The sequence below is a fragment of the Mus musculus genome, chromosome 12 (genome assembly GCF_000001635.26).
Source record: "Mus musculus strain C57BL/6J chromosome 12, GRCm38.p6 C57BL/6J".
In the NCBI taxonomy this organism is placed as follows: domain Eukaryota; kingdom Metazoa; phylum Chordata; class Mammalia; order Rodentia; family Muridae; genus Mus; species Mus musculus.
In genome coordinates this window covers 23,004,244-23,020,649 of record NC_000078.6, presented here as the reverse complement: position 1 = coordinate 23,020,649, position 16,406 = coordinate 23,004,244, and the positions used below count along the sequence as shown (strand labels likewise).

The 16,406-nt window shown below is 45.8% G+C and overlaps 1 long non-coding RNA gene across 1 annotated transcript in view; it reads left to right on the top strand.

Annotated features, from left to right (window-relative positions):
* Nucleotides 1–10,406: 10,406 nt before the first annotated feature.
* 2410018L13Rik (RIKEN cDNA 2410018L13 gene) overlaps nucleotides 10,407–16,406 on the top strand; it is a 56,247-nt gene continuing 50,247 nt past the window's right edge. Inside the window, exon 1 of the long non-coding RNA NR_015504.2 lies at nucleotides 10,407–10,805. This is a non-coding gene — a long non-coding RNA (RIKEN cDNA 2410018L13 gene). The remainder of the gene's footprint in view (nucleotides 10,806–16,406) is intronic.

Here is a 16,406-nt window from a genome sequence, read left to right as displayed (position 1 = left end):
GAAGACCCCATTCTGTCTTGGCAGATGGCAGACCAATGGCTTTCTCAGTAAGGATTTCATGTCACCTCTCATTCTGCCTTCCAAAAGCTAAGTGGTGCCATGCAATTAGTTTTCTAGTAATGGTTATGGACTCCATAGAAAGACCCAGTCTCAAAAAGACAAATGAAATTTATGGAGGTCCTACTCTGTGTCTGCCCCATTTTAGAGCTTCCCAGAAGCTGAGTGCAAGAGGTGAGCATCAAGCAGCAGATTCTGGAGCTGGTGAGCTGGCTCAGTGGTTAAGAGTGCCAACTGCTCTTCCAAAGGTCCTGAGTTCAAATCCCAGCAACTACACGGTGGCTCACAACCATCTGGAGTGTCTGAAGACAACTACAGTGTACTTACATATAATAAATAAATAAATAAATAAATAAATAAATAAATAAATAAATAAATAAATAAATAAATATTAAGAAGCAGATGCTTTGGTGATAAGTGCAAATAGTTCTATAATGGAAGCTTCTAGAACAGATTGGGGTTGAGATGTATAGTAAGTTCAGTGAAATGAGTGCTCTCACCTTGTCTGACTTAATTTTTGGCCTAAAACCAATCACTTCACATATCAGTGAAATTGGAGACAGGCAGAGAAATGGGTTGTAGGCGTCTCACTGTGCACCAAGATCTATTAGTATTATTCTTATTAATAATAGTTCTTTTTTTGTACAGTGCAGTCATTGTCCCCCTCCTGGTATAACCTCCGACAGTTTCTCATCCCTTTCCTCTTCCCAGTCTCCAAGATGATGTCCCTCCCCGCTACCCCCATGCATCAAGACCTTAGTGCTGTGCTCTGCTCTGTTTCTTTTCTGCTGCCTTACAGATTCTCTGTCTAATGCTTCAAGGAAGGAGAGTAGCCAAGACCACCAATTTTGCCCAGACAGGCTGAGAAAGAATTGAAAAGAGCTGGACCCTCAGGCTCAGGTTTAGGGTTGATTCTGAAAGATGACCAAGACACTTCCCAAGCAGTCAAGAAAAAGAAAGTGTTCCAGGCCAAGGATTTGGTGCGAGGGTATGAAGGTGTGTGAAGATGAGGAAGCTCACAACAATGTTCCAGGGTCAGAAGCTAGGTAGCCTGTCCTACAGGAAGCCAATGAGGAGCAGAGCTGCTCTTAGTGGGGAAACACAGAGGGGCACTGTGAGCTGCAGGGAAGGGCAGCTTGAAGTCTCAAGGCTGTGGCTGACACTCTCTGCTGAGCAGGTCTAGTGTACTGCAGATGCTTTAGTGTGGGGCTCTTGGGTGAGTGCTGCAACTTCTCAACTCTCTACAGGTGAATGAATGGTGTGGTCAAGAAAGTTTCCTCAGACTGGGCATGGTGGCACACGCCTTTAATCCCAGCACTCAGGAGGCAGAGGCAGGTGGATTTCTGTGTTCGAGGCCAGCCTGGTCTACAAAGTGAGTTCCAGGACAGCCAGGGTTATACACAAAAACCCTGTCTCAAAAAACAAAAATGAAAGTAAGAAAGAAAGAAAGAAAGAAAGAAAGAAAGAAAGAAAGAAAGAAAGAAAGATAGAAAGAAAGACAGGAAGGAAGGAAGGAAGGAAGGAAGGAAGGAAGGAAGGAAGGAGAGAGAGAAAGAAAGAAAGAGAGAGAGAGAAAGAAAGAGAGAGAGAGAGAGAGAAAGAAAGAAAGAAAGAAAGAAAGAAAGAAAGAAAGTAAGAAAGAAAGAAAGAAAGAAAGAAAGAAAGAAAGAAAGAAAGAAAGAAAGAAAGAAAGTAAGTTAGTTTCTCAGGGGAAGAGAGGTAAAGCCGGGTCACCTCTGAGGAGCCAGTGATGGGTTGGAGTGTGAGTAACGGTGTGGAGTTGTGGTTCTAGATTCTCCCTGGCCTCACCATTATGGGGGTGTGCTTGATCATCCCTGGGGTGTCCACTGCATACATGAACAATTTCACCAACAGGGGCAAGGAAACAGCTGCTCAAGTTCAGTCCCAAGGGCCTGGAGAACATTGAATAAGGAAGTGTTTTCCTGGCTGATGAGAAAAATCACTCAGCTATGGTCATCTGTTCCTGTTAGAATGTTGCGGCCGCCAGCAGCTCACAACATGAATGGTTCCACTGAGAAGGCCACTCGAGCTGTAAGAGAGGAATCTAGATGGGGCGAAAGAAGAAACGGAGCTAAGACAAATTCATTCTGATCAAAGCTCAAATTTTATTGTTGCGACACTAGTTATAAAGGAAGGGGGAGGGGACCCGATTCCCGCCGAATAATCTCTGGTCCAGTAGAAAGGTGCACGTGTGAGGCTCCGCAGGTTCCAGCAGTGGGCGTGGCAGAACGAATGAGCAGGAAGCTCCACCCCTGAGCAAGCAGGTTTCAGGCTGGGGGAGGGGAGACTACATTAGAAGGCTATGCAGCATATTATATACTATGTGCATGTTATGAAATACATAATAAAAAATGTTTCCCAGTCATTCATGGCTGAGTCCCACAGAACCTGTGAAAGTTATTCTTAGTGGAAGGTCTCTACAAAGGCAGGCAGGCTTGGGAGGTGCTTAGAGGTCAGAGGGTAGCTGGGAGAAGGATTGGGGAAAGGGCTAGAGTAGAATCAAGAGCTTCACTTTTATTTCATAGACAATAGGAAAACACTGGAGAAATGCCTGCCCCATCTAAAGGAGAGGGAGAGAAACCTATGAATGCATCCACACGCTGAAGAGGGATATTTTGTTTGTTTGTTTGTTTGTTTTGTTTTGTTTTCTAGAAATAGGATCTGGCTTCTAATCAGCTCTGCTGCCCGGAATTTGTAGCTTCAAATTCCTTAGCTTCCCACTCAGCCTCACAGGTGCTGGGATCACAGGCATGCACCACCACACCCAGCTATGAAGAGAGTGCTGTGATCTAAGAAAAAAATAAAGTATGCAAGCACTCTTTAAAAGCTTTAGCAAAAGCTATCTGCATATGGAGTGCTAATTAAACTCTTATTTTTTTGTTTTGTTTTGCTTTCCCATGAAAACAAACCCCACCCTTCGCTGGCACTTGTTTGTATTATTCTAAGTGCTTAAAAACAACAAATAGCATTTCCTTAATTGCTGAAACACAAATAATATTTTTAACACTAGTTGCGTTTGCTTGCATTTCAGCATATCAGGGCTTTAATCCTATATGTATTTAATTCCAGGAGCATGAATCAGAGTTGGGAGGGCCACTGCTCTGCCTGTTGGCAGGAAAGATAGAATTGTATTTAAAGTGGACTGGTAAATACTGAAAAGCTAGTCTCTGAAAATAGATGTGTGTATATTGCGTCCCACTCGACCGGCAAGAAAGACGCAACAAACCGGAATCTTCTGTGGCAAAGGCTTTATTGCTTACTTCTTCAAGAGCAAGAGAGAAAATGGCAAAACCCTGTCCCTTTTAAGGAGAATTATCCTCCGCCTAGGACGTGTAGCACCCTGATTGGCTGCAGCCCATTGGCCAAGTTGTCATCAAAGGGAAGGCAGAGCACATGGAGTGGAAAACTACCTTGGCACATGCGCAGATTATTTGTTTACCACTTAGAACAAAGGATGTCAGCGCCATCTTGTAACAGCAAATGTGAGGGCGGCTCCCCACATGTGTGTATATCCATAAATACACTTATTTTATGTTTGCTGACTTACAGACTGGAGAGCACACAGCCTGCAAAGGATTCAGAGTTATCTGCTACTCTCTAGTGAAGCCCATGTAGCTAATTGATTCTCATAGATGTTTCCATTGATTTTTGCCAAGTGCTTGCATCAATACCCAGTCTGCAGTTTAACCATGCCTGGACAAAATAAGACGTAGAAGAAATGCTTATTATCCAGCTCAGTCAGCAAAGAAGTAGCCGCTGTCATTGACAGATGAGTCTCTTTCTGACATCAATGTCAGTTGGCATTTGTTTATGTTAATGAGCAAGCAAGGCTGGTAAAGATGTCTGGTGTAACTTCATCTGCCCATGACACCTGTGGCCTCCTTGCTATAACAGAGAGGATTGGCAGCATTTTCCCACAAACATCTTTGCTACTCACAATGCGGTGGCTCAGATGTGCCTGCCTGTGAATATAATCCTCAACAAAGTCACAACACTCCCCTGCCTTGTTTGGCTTAGACAATCAGTTAAGCAAGAAGTCCAGTCATGATCAGCAGCTGCCCATTTCTCTGGTGTAAATACACCTACGAAGCAATTTCAAGCTGCCAGACTATGGAACTGGGAAGAGATGCATAGTGACATACCACCATGTAGTATTTCTACCACATACACAAGTTCCCAAACCCAGCTTTCCTGACTGTGTGCAGAGCTCACCTGACTAGCCCCCACAGACTCCAGTTTAAGCCTCCTTTATCTAGGAATGTCTACTTTATTTCCTCAGGGAGAGTGTACAGACTTTATTAAAATGTCAAAATGAACAGTCTTTGTGTGCTGTTCTGTAAAATAAGCTGAGGATAGATCTGCTTGTCATTCATTTTCTAAAGTCAGTCATAAAGGTGACCCAGAATACACACATTTTCAAATGTTGAGGCCTAAACTGGGCATGGTGGCACTTACTTATAATCCCAGAACTCAGGAATGTAGAGGCAGGCCAGTTTCTGTGAGTTTGAAGCCCGCCTGGTCTACAAGAAAATTTCAGGCTATCCAGGCTACAAAGTAGACCCTGTCTCAAAAAATAAGAACAAACACAAGCGTCTGGGCCCAAGGATGAGCTTCCTAAGTTATTTTCTTTCTTTGCAGAAACAAACACAAAACATGGATATTGGGATCGTGAACACTAGAGCAGAGACTTGTGGTGTAGACGTGAGCACATCTAGGGCATACCTCAGTGGAAGAACACCTTTTAACGGGGGGATCATTCAGAGGTTGAGAGCAGGTTCAACGCCCAGCACAGAAGTTTACAATCATCTGTCATTCCAGTTCCAGGGAATGTGATGCCCTCTCTGGTCTCTGAGAGCACTGCATGCATGTGGTGCACAGATATACATGAAAACAAAACAGCTACATACAATAATGACAAGAACTTTAAAATGTGTGTGTATGTGTGCATGTATATGTGTACACTTGTACATGTGTGTGCATGCCTGTGAGTGTGTTTTAAAGATAGGGGTAGGGTGGAAATAGATGACTTGGCAGTTAAAAGTCCTTTTGCTCCTCCTAGCACTCACATGGTGGCTTATAACTATCTGGCCAGGCAGTGGTGGCACATGCCACCACTGGGACACTTGGGAGGCAGGGGCAGGTGCATTTCTGAGATGGAGGCCAGCCTGGTCTACAGAGTGATTTCCAGGACAGCCAGGGCTATACAGAGAAACCCTGTCTCGGGAAAAAAAAAAACCAACTATCTGTAACCCCATTTCAAGGGGATCTGACACCCTCTCTGGTCTTTGGGCACACCAGCAAAAAATTGACCCCCCAGATCTAAGTTTCCATCTGTGTTATAATTGTGTGCTGCCAAATCCTTCCCTGCCTCTGTCCCCAAAGCACAAACCGTGAGGTGAGTGACACATACATGTGGCTGTCTCTCACCTTGGGGTGTAAATGGCTTGCTTTCACAACATTATCTGGGGGTAAGTACTCTATGAGGTGGAGGTGAAAGTCCCAGTGACATTTCCCTGTTCACATCACGGGTCCTTGTGGGTATTCCTATTTTATTGCATTGTTTACCACAAAGTTCCTTTAAGGCTCAGATCTGTTCATTCCAAGAGTAATCACTTACAAGTTAACTGCAAGCAAACTGGAAATGTCTGTGTTAAACCAGCCAAACCTCCAGAAAATTCCGGAGCTGAGAACATTACCTTTTCCCTTGGCTGGACAGTGAGAAATCTCAGTTTCTTGGGAATAACTAGAGGCAGAACATTCCTCTGGAAAATGGGCTGTTAGCCAATCTTACTGTGCACCAGGCATGGGCTATTCTATCCTTCTTCCTTTGGTTTCCTTAGCTGAATTGAGTAAAGGATGAAGCTTATGTTGCCTACAGGATTAGAGGTTTCTGTCCTTTGATCTTGCTGGTTTGGGGCCTGTAGATGAGGCAAGACATCGTGGTGGAAGAATGCAGGGGAGGGGAGATGCTCACAGCATGACAGAGGGAAATCAGAGAGAGGATAGAAGCCAGACTTCCAGTATTTTCTTCCCTGAAAGGATCTAGTAACACTTGCCCAACAAAGGCCTGTCTGCTAGCTTCCATTACCTCCCAGAAGCACTGTTGAGAGGATGCTAATGATGTCATGAGAGGTCTACAAGTCTTTATCCAGATGTTTTTAGCTCTTCAAAGTCTCAAAAAGAATCCACTTGTCTGAGAGAGGGTCTCACTGTGCAGCCCAGGTTAGCCACAGCCTAAGAGAGATCTGCCTGTTTCTTTCTTCAGAGTGCTGGGATTAAAGGTATGGCCACCACACCTGGCAAAGGTCTAGTTTTTAAAAATAACTCTCAGTGGTAAAACTGATCTGAAGTGCTGGGCATGGTGGCACATGCCTTTAATCCCAGCACTCGAGAGGCAGGGGCAGGCAGACTTCTGAGTTTGAGGTCAGCCTGGTCTACAAAGTGAGTTTCTGGACAGCCAGGGCTACACAGAGAAACCCTGTCTCAAAGAAAAAACAAAAACAAAAACAAAACAAAATAAAACTGATCTGAAATGAACTTGTATGAATTTATGCATAGTTCTTGCTTATCCCAACTTCTGGGATAACAAACCCTTTCTCTCTCTGCTACTGCTCTGATGTGGTTTGTCCCCTAATGATCCTTGTATTGGAACCTAGGCCTTGGTGTCATGGTGGGGCTCAGGTGGGGACTAGGAGGAGTTAGGGCACTGAGGGTACTATCCTTGGAAGCAATTAAGGGAGTTTTCTTGGGAACCTCCATTACTTCTCATTCAAGCGAGTTCTAAAGTAGGGAGTTGATGTCTGTTTTTCTGGCTTCCAGCCTGTGAACAATCTTACAAGTAAATAATGTCAACATTATGCTACCACCTACGTGAAGCTACATGGAAGGGGCTGCTTGATCTTAGACTGTACACCTCTGTCCTAGTTTGTTTTCTGTGCTGTGATAAAATACTGATTAAAACGAACTCGAGGAAGGAAAGGGTTTAACTGGGCTACAGGTTATAGACCATCATTCAGGAAAGCCAAGGCAGGAACTGGAGGCAGAAGCAGAGACCGGGGAGGAATGGTGCTTACTGGCTTGCCTTCCTTGATCTACTTAGCCTCTTTCTTACACAGGCCAGGCTCACCTGCCTAGGAATTGTGCCACCCACAGTGGACTGGGCCATCTACATCAATTAATAATCATGAAAATGTCATACAGACATGTCTGAATCCCAATGTGATGGAAACAATTCCTTGACTGAGATTCTCCTTCTTGTTATATCTAGGTTTGTGTCCAGTTGACAAAACTAACCAGGGCAGCTTCAAAAACCACTAGCTAACTTCCTCCCCTCTCCCCTCCCCTTGCTGTTCTTATTTTCTCCCGGTGTAGAGATGAGCCCACAGGCTCTATATAATCCAGATAAGCACTAACAATGCACCATTTGGGCAACATCCTAGCCAACCTCCTCTTCTTCAAAAATTTCAACCTCAGGTATATTATAGCAACAAAAACAGACCAGTACACCCAAGGGAAAAATAATAGGATTATAGTCTTTCATATGAAAAATATAGACTCAAATATATATGGATTCATAATTTCTCAGACTTTAAAACTAACATAGGTTTACATGGTATGTATTTTGAACCAGCCCCTAGTGAGGTCTACAAGAATACTGTATGATCAAAGGCATTTATATTTTACAGCAAAACATAAATGTTTGCATGGTATAGGATAAGTGAAATTGTATATTGCCTCAATTCAGTTTTAGAACAATTTTATCGTTGAGAATTATTATATCTTTTTTGAGTCAGGGTTTCTCTGTATAGAGCCCTGGCTATCCTAGAGCTCACTTTGTAGACTTGGCTGTCCTTAAACTCATAGAGATCCACCAGTCTCTGACTCCTGAGTGCTGGGGTTAAAGGGATGTGACACCATTCCCAACAAGAATTATTTTTAAAAATAGATATTTCAGGTATTTTTTAAAATAAATTTAGTGGTGTCCGTGTCTCTAAAGGTAATATCAGCATCTTCTTTTCTCGATGCATTAAAAATATGTAAATGAGGGCTGGGGTAGTAACTCTGTGTTCGAGCACTTGCCTATAGGTTCAAGGCCTTGGATTCAATCCTCAGTACCACATACAAAAGAGTGGGTAGTGTTCTCTTGATTCCTGTTCAACATTTAAACCTTAAATTATGTTCATGTCTCTGTGTGTCTGTGTGTCTCTGTTTGTGTGTGTATCCCTTTGTGTTTGTCTCTGTGTGTGTTTGTCTCTGTGTGTGTGTGTCTCTGTGTATGTGTGTGTCTGTGTCTATGTGTGTGTCTGTGTGTGTATGTGTGTGTCCCTGTATTTGTATGTGTGTGTATATGTCTATGTGTATGTCCGTGTGTGTGGTGTGTGTGTGTGTGTCTGTGTGTGTGTCTCTGTGTGTGTCTCTGCGTGTGTGTGTTTGTGTGTCTGTGTGTCTATGTGTCTGTGTGTGTGTGTTTGACACATTGATTAGTTTGACTGGTACTATATTATGTCAAGGAAAAACACTACTTTCTTTTAACTTCCCAACTCATCACAGAGACCATGTCTCCAAAAATAAAACCTTGAAAAGTCACAGGGAATATTCTTCAATTTCAGAGAAGAACAAAAGGACTTATAGGTGGGAAGAGAGGCAGAGGGATCAGAAAATTGCCTTGTGAAGGAGAGCCTGTACTATAACACAATACCCTGGAGTTATACATGCTGAGATGGGTGTGTCCCTGAGACACTCAATGGAAGGATGTTCACAATGGTGGAAAGTGGCAGAGAGTTGCAGAGATTTGGGATTGCAGTTTATTGCCTTGCGCCGGAATAAAAGCTACCCACTGGCACAACTATACAGCTATTTTTTTTTAAAGATTTATTTATTTATTATATGTAATTACACTGTAGCTATCTTCAGACACTCCAGAAGAGGGAGTCAGATCTCATTACGGATGGTTGTGAGCCACCATGTGGTTTCTGGGATTTGAACTCTGGACCTTCAGAAGAGCAGTCGGGTGCTCTTAACCACTAAGCCATCTCGCCAGCCCGACAGCTATTTTTGAAGTCTGAACTTATTCACAGGCAGTGCTGGTAAAATACTAGAAGCCATACATAATGTCTGACCTCAGCTGCTACCTCATACAGTATATTTGTACATGGGAGCCTTAAGAAGATGGACTGCTCTACTGTCCTATGGCAGCAGGAGACCACTTTTATTTCCCATGTTGGGCTTATAATGTCCCTCACATTCCCTTCTTTTCAGACCCACAAAAGATTTTTGTAAGGTTTCTCTAGGCTGTATTGTTGGCAGCAGCAGTAACCATGCCTCTTGCCTCGGGGAGTTAGAGGGTGTGATATTTGACTAGTGTCTTCAGAAACTCTGGGTTTTTAAAATACAGCTGAGAATTTCTGAATGAGATATAGATGAAAATGTCCTAATTCAGATGATTTATTGGCCCAGTTGTGTCTGTGATCAGTCAGCTGTGGGTTGGAGTACTCTCTGAGGACCATCTCTACCTCTGGTTCTCTTGGGTGTCCCCCACTTCCCACAGCACATCAGTGCATTCTATGATTTTCTCAGGGTGAAGCCTGGCCTAGCACCCTAAAACTATCTTCAGGTAACTGGGAGTGTCCCTAATTGTACAAGCTTAGGGGACAGGATGCTTAATAGTGGTTGGAGTATTCTTCCAAGTCGAAGGTCATGGGTTTGAATTCCCATTCGGCTTGTACCGTGGTCAACTCCCTATGCAAAACACGCACCTTTACCCTTTAACCCTGGCTTCTTAAGACTATGAGAAGGAGCACAGACAGAACATGGTCCCTATCATTGCATCCCCAAATAACTGTCCCTACATCTTGTCCCTCTAAAGTGCCCTGGAGGATTTCACTGTCCTGTAGGGGGCGAGCTACCCACACTGTCTCACTGGCCCTTTCCTGAGGTTCTGGTGGGGAATTCAGGGGGTTCTGAGGCTAAAGGTGGGATTGGGGAGCAAAAGGGTGGGCTCCCTTCCAGCCGGGAAGCAGTATCCCCGGTTCCACTCCACGCCCTCTGGGCAACGTTGCTAGAGGTCATGGCGGGTGCCGGGCACCGCAGTCCAGGACAGGGCGCGCCCACGAACCCAAGCACGTCCGGAAGGCAGAGGTAATGCAGCAGACCACAGCCACTGACAGGCCCTGAGCGCTCATAGCCCTCCTTGCTGAGGCCTCCGCTTCCTGGCGGCGCGGTAGCGGCGGGCGACCCGATTGGTGGTCAGGTCTGCGCCCCGCCCCGCCGGGGGTCCTCCGCGCCCTCCCCAGCCGGGCCCTCCCCTTTCCGCGGGAGGCGTCCAGGACAGTGGCTTGGTGGCGCGCAGTTCCCCCTGACTGTGCGCGCCCGCGTGTGGGCTCCTTTGCAGAGGACTCGGTAGCTGCAGCTCCCGGAGCACAGCGGACAGAGCTGCGGGCTGCGTGCGCCCCTGCTGCCACCGGGCCTGCCGCGGTGGCTCCCGCGCCCCGCGGCGACTTCCGCTCCCGCGCTTCTCTTTGTTCAAGTCCCCGAGCGGCGGCGGGGTCGGAGCCCGCGCCTTGGGCGACTGAGGCGGCCGCAGTCCGCGCCCCGGCGCCCTGGCGATGCCGGACCAGATCTCTGTGTCGGAATTCGTGGCCGAGACCCTTGAGGACTACAAGGCGCCCACTGCCTCTAGCTTCACGCGCACGGCCCAGTGCCGGAACACCGCGGCGGCCATCGAGGAGGTGAGTGGTAGCTTAGCCGGCGCCCGGCGGGAGGCTTAGGGTCGCGGGGATCGCGCTGCGCCCTGGGCACCCGCTAGGCTTCCGCGCCTGGTGCCCGATACCCAGTGCCCTCCGGCTGCGCCCACACCCGGGAAAAGTTTCTGGTACCCCAAAGCCGGACGCAGCCGGACCAGCAGTGCCCGACACAGAAGCCCTTTGTTCCCTGCTCTAGGGAGAGGCTGCTTGGCCACCTTGGGCCTTTTTTGGGAACGCTCCTGTCTGTTCCCATTTCCCTCGCAGTTTTTCAGGTTCTTTGCTCCCATCCTCAGAGAGGTCAACTTCGGCTGTAGAGTCTGTGGCGGCTTCGAGCCGGGGACCCCTGCGAGCTCTGCTTCCCGGAGTGATGGCTCTCCCTGCGTGGACCTCTCCAACTTGTTCCGGACTTAGCCCGGCGGGGGCAGCTGTGGCTTCTGAGCCACCATGTAGAGCAGATCCAGGGACCCCAAGCTGCTTAGGCACGGGTGCCCATCCCATCTTGGGAGGCCTGGCAGTTCCCACTACTTGCCACAGAGCAGAGCTGTAGAGGGATGTGGAGAATGGTCTCTTTGAGGTCCAAAAGGTCTTTGGTGGCCGCTTCTGGGCTACCTGTGTGGTGCCTGTTGACAGTGTGATCAGCTCCTGTGCCCTTAACCTGGAAAGGGCCTGCATAGTCATTGTATTGAGTGGCTAAGCAGAAAGCTCTCCAGATCCTGGGGAAGAGGGACTGCGAGAAGGAAGCAGTTTGGGTTGAAAATTGAAGCAGGCTTGGAAGAGGCTGTGTGAGTCCAGAGACCACGGCTGTCCACAGCTTGGGGAAGCCTCACTTACATCATTTTCTTTACCTCCCCAACAGAATTTAGAGTTTCGTGTTTTCGGCTCTGTAGGCATTGTGCGTCCAGCTGGACAAACAAAAGGTAGCTGGAGAACGAGACACACATGTGTAGTAGTAGTGAACCGATGACTACATTTCCTTTGCTCAGAATTTTAACATCAAGGTACATATATTAAAATACTTGTGTCAGAGGCTGGTGTTCAGAGAGCTTTTAAATTAAGCTATGTCATTACGTCCTTTCCCCTTGCTTGAACAAAGCATTCGCTATTAGGCGGGGGATGGGGTTGGGGACTAGACTATTGTTCTTTCTTGTAAAATATTTGTCTTTGTAGACCTACACAGTCAGGACTAGACTCAATGAAAAATACTAGGTTCAGCATCCTGCTCTTGGAAGTGAGCTCCGGTATCCGTTCTTCTCCTTCATCCTCGTCTCCTTTCTTTCCTCTCACCCCTCTTCCCAAAGATCTGCTTGTAAATCTTTTGTAGTGAGTTCAGTGAGAGCAGATTGCTTTAGTCCACTTTTCTCAGCCTGGCCTTTAGGTGCCACTGATGCCTTTAATGAGGCAGGTGGGGGATGAGGGGGATGAGAGCCCCTCCCCCTTGAGGGCCCTTGAAAAGCACTAGGAAGATAGTCACAGTGTTTTGAAAATACATCATTAATGCTTATGAAAATGATTACATCCAAAAAGGTAGGATTCCCTCTGTGGAAAGGACACTTGTGTGTGATGTCCTTAAAAGACAGCCCATGTTTATAAAGTTAGGACGCTTCTTTCATTGTATTGAATCAGTTAGGTATCAGTAATACTGGCAGATGTTGGAAAGCCTGGCAAATAGGAGTTGCAATTAAAGTAGGCATGGCCTCTCTCTGATTAATTTTAGTTTATAGTGGATGAACCCAAAGCTGCTTTTCCATGCAGTGCAGGAGATTACCCAAGAGCTCAGTTACTGAGTAGATTAATGAGAGACTGGATTTGGTCATTCTGTTAAATTGCAGGCTGGCTTCACTCAGCCTCCAAAGCAGAAAATGGATTTGAGTTGGAAACAGGGAAAACCTGAACTCTTTGCAGGCTTATCTCATTTTAAGTGAGGCCAGCATCCACTCTAAGCTAATAGTGTGTATGAACTGATTTGAAGGGTGAAAGGACTCAGTGTGGATTACTTAAAATAATGCTGTCTTTCTCCTCCTACAATATTTAATGTTTACTTCCAAAACAAAAAGTTGTTCTCTTTCTAGTGTAATAACACACCATGTTTACAATACTTAGACTTTAAGCAAATGTCTTTTTATGGTCAGATGAGACATTAGGGTAGGTTTTGTGACATACAAAAAGTTACGCATTTCATAGAAATACTACTAAAAAATAAGTCCCTGCTCTTCTACTTAAATGAGTTATGGAATTAGTAAACTTATCTGATTAACTTTGGCAAACCTGATTGCTCCCAATGGAGAATATGTCTAGCTGTTGTCATTTTCTGATTGAAATAGGCTTTCTTTCTTTTTTTTTTTAAGATTTATTTATTTTTATTATATGTAAGTACACTGTAGTTGTCTTCAGACACTCCAGAAGAGGGAGTCAGATCTCATTAAGGATGGTTGTGGGCCACCATGTGGTTGCTGGGATTGAACTTCAGACCTTCAGAAGAGCAGTTGGGTGCTCTTACCCACTGAGCCATCTCACCAGCCCCTGAAATAGGCTTTCTTGACTTGCACACCTGTAGCTAGAATGTCAGTAGTTAGCCAGTGCCTTCCTTGTATTACAGGTATCAAACTGTTGTGTTTAATCTCTATCCCTGCTGTGCAGATAAGGAATTTGAGGCTAGGAGATTAGTTCAGGTTATAGACACAGCAAGTGGAGTTTAAACTTGGCTGGATGCTGCTTTCTCAAACTGCATGGCGTTATCTAATGCTTAGTTATGGTGCTTTCTCAAAACTGCCCATAGCTAGATCAGCCACCTCCAAGTCAGGCTCCATCACTTTCCAGTTGTATGAATTGGGATGAGACCGTAACAGCCCATAGATACTTTTACCGTTTTCAGTCCAGTTCACAGTCTAGATAATCATGTCTATTTCTGAAGATTCTGGTACAGTACCCAGTAGACTTAGTAAATGGTAGCTGCTTTACCAGATTTCACTGTAGTTACTGTATACACCCTGGAATGAGAATGGAGCAGGGGAGAAGAAAATGGATGAATGGATGAAGGTGTGCATATAAATGCAAATTGTTGTCCCTCCCCCTAGGTGTGCCTGTGTGTGTGTGTGTGTGTGTGTGTGTGTGTGTGTGTGTGTGTGTGTGTGTGATGGCTCCTATGCTGACTGAGGCCAGAGGCTGAACTTGCAATGCTTTGCTGAATCAGTTCCCCACAGCCTGTCTCTGCTTCCCCTGAATCCTGGGGATCCCCAGCAGGTTCACAAGCTTGTGCACCAAGCACCTGACCCCCTAAGCTGTCTTCCCAGCCCCCATGCATTCTCTCTAAGGAGCTTATTGTCTTGGTAACAGGTGAGAGTGTAGGTGGTTTGAAACTTTTCACTTCCTGATGACTTTCTCTGGGTGACTTACTTTGCACAGTTTGCAAAGTGCAGAGTGCAACTGGTGACAGCTTTGTGCTTTGGAAATAAGGGAGGAAATTAGTAGTTGTGGCATAAATCTGAAAACCGAGCTGCGCCACCCCCCACCCTCTTCCCAGCTTTGATTTTTGTATCTTAGTTTTTTTAAGCCTCTGGTTACTTCAAAATACTCTGGAAATAGAGAAACATTGTGTGCATTCTTGGGACAGTCCTTTTGTTTCTTAGGGCTTCTTCATAGCTCCATTCATTCCTACCCTGCTTATTTGGCATTGATGTAGTTTTAAAAATAAATTTGATATTGACTCTTAAGTATTAAAATTTAACTTTTTCCTTCCATGGCCATGAGTCTCTTATTCTGTTGTCCTTGGTTATCTTGGAAATTGCTTTGCTGTTCTAACTGCCAAAGGAGAATGAACATCTAGACTGTACAGACTCCCAGGGGATGCTTTTCATTGGCCCAGGCTCTGCCCAGCAGTTCCAGTGGGAACTGGCCTTGCATTTGATTCTGAGTTGTAGTCCTTTGTGACTTGTTTGTAAACCAGCTCCTTCAGAATCCCAGGCTAACAGATTTTGAATCTATGGTCAGAAGGATACCCCCCTTTTCTCAGTGTATCCTTAGAAGGGAGTAGGTTAACAGGCGATCATTTTATGCTGCCCGGAAATCTGAATTGGTGTCTCTGGAACGTCTTGAATCACTTAGGGTGTAATTGGTTTCCCTCCAGCTGAATTCAGTTTCTCTTTTATGATTAGTAGTGCAGTTACTATGATACCACTCCTTGTGCATCCCAGCTCTTGCTGTGGTTCATTTGGGACCTGCTGCTGTGTGTTAGGTGAAGGGATTAGACATCTCTTCTCTTTGAAAGAATCTGTGGTTCCGTGGGGAGAAACCGATTCTCCAGGCAGATCAGTGACGTGAGGTCATGTCTGCCAGAGCATCTATGGTGATGATGTAGAGAACAGGAAGCCTGGGACCACTTACATGTGATCAGGGATGTGGATGAAAGGGCCTTGAATGGAAGCCTGGTGTAAGAGGCTCCAAGGTGGTTTAATCTAGTCTTCCATATCTGTGTCCCTACCTTAGAGAAATATTTATCCACTCTTGGGTTGGTGATCAACTAGGCCTTTGGTGGAATTTTCCTATCCATCCAGACTGCAGAAGGCTCCTTAGGCCAAGAATTTACAGAGGCCTTTCATGGTGGGGGACTGTGCTTTTGGCTTTTGGTCAGCATTGTAGCCCAAGAATGAAGTCAGCTCTTTGCTAACATTACTCTGTCTCAGATGCTTGGTGGCCACATGGGTTGGTGGCCACTCTGTTCTGTGATGTAGATTCAGGACTTTGTTCTCCATACTTGTAGGAAGTCTTGTTGATGAGCACAGTTTTAGGCCCTTGCAACTGCAAAATGCTTCACCTGACAGCACCAGTCAGTGTGGTGTGGAACTTGCAGAGCCTCAGGTTCCATGGCAGAGCTGTGGAAATAGAGTGTGCATTTTAATAGCACTCTCAGGAGCAGTGTGTGCACCAGGGTTTGAAAGTACTGTTGTAGGCTGCCCTGAGTCCTGGCTGTGTTCAGAGTTGCCTGGTGAGGGAGGGGGTATCTGTGGACTGGAAGAACCTGGTTCTGCTCTCCTGAATTCTGATTTCATAAGATTTGGGTGAGGCCTGGAGCTTTTATATTTGTAAAAGGCTCCTCCCTAGTTGATAATCACTGATAGACAGGTGATTATGTCATGTCGTGTGCCAGGTAGTGATGAATCAAGGTTATGCATAACTTGGGGAAGGGATGTGGTTTTGGAGGGGAGGAAACTGAAGTCAAGACAGGCATCTCTGCAGAGGTGACCTTTGAGCAGTCTGGAATGTAGAGGCTGCCTGCTTGCAAAGACCTGGGCATAGAGGAGTCCTGGAAAAGGGCTGAGATGTGAGTATCAGGGCAGAGAGAAGGCCTGTGATCAGAGGGGAGGGAGAGCAGAGGGGGCTGTGTGTAGGGGTGGCTTAGGTCCAGATAGCACTGGGCTTTACCTTGGGTAGAGAATTTGCACTTTGGCTGTGGAGTGATGCGAAGCTGTTAGAGGGTTTGGGGCTCAGACTCCCATGGTCTGATTTCCTTTTTAGGATTTACTTTTTATTGATTTGTATCTGTGTGTGACTCTCACAATGCAGATGTCCTTAGAGCTTATGCAGCCGGAG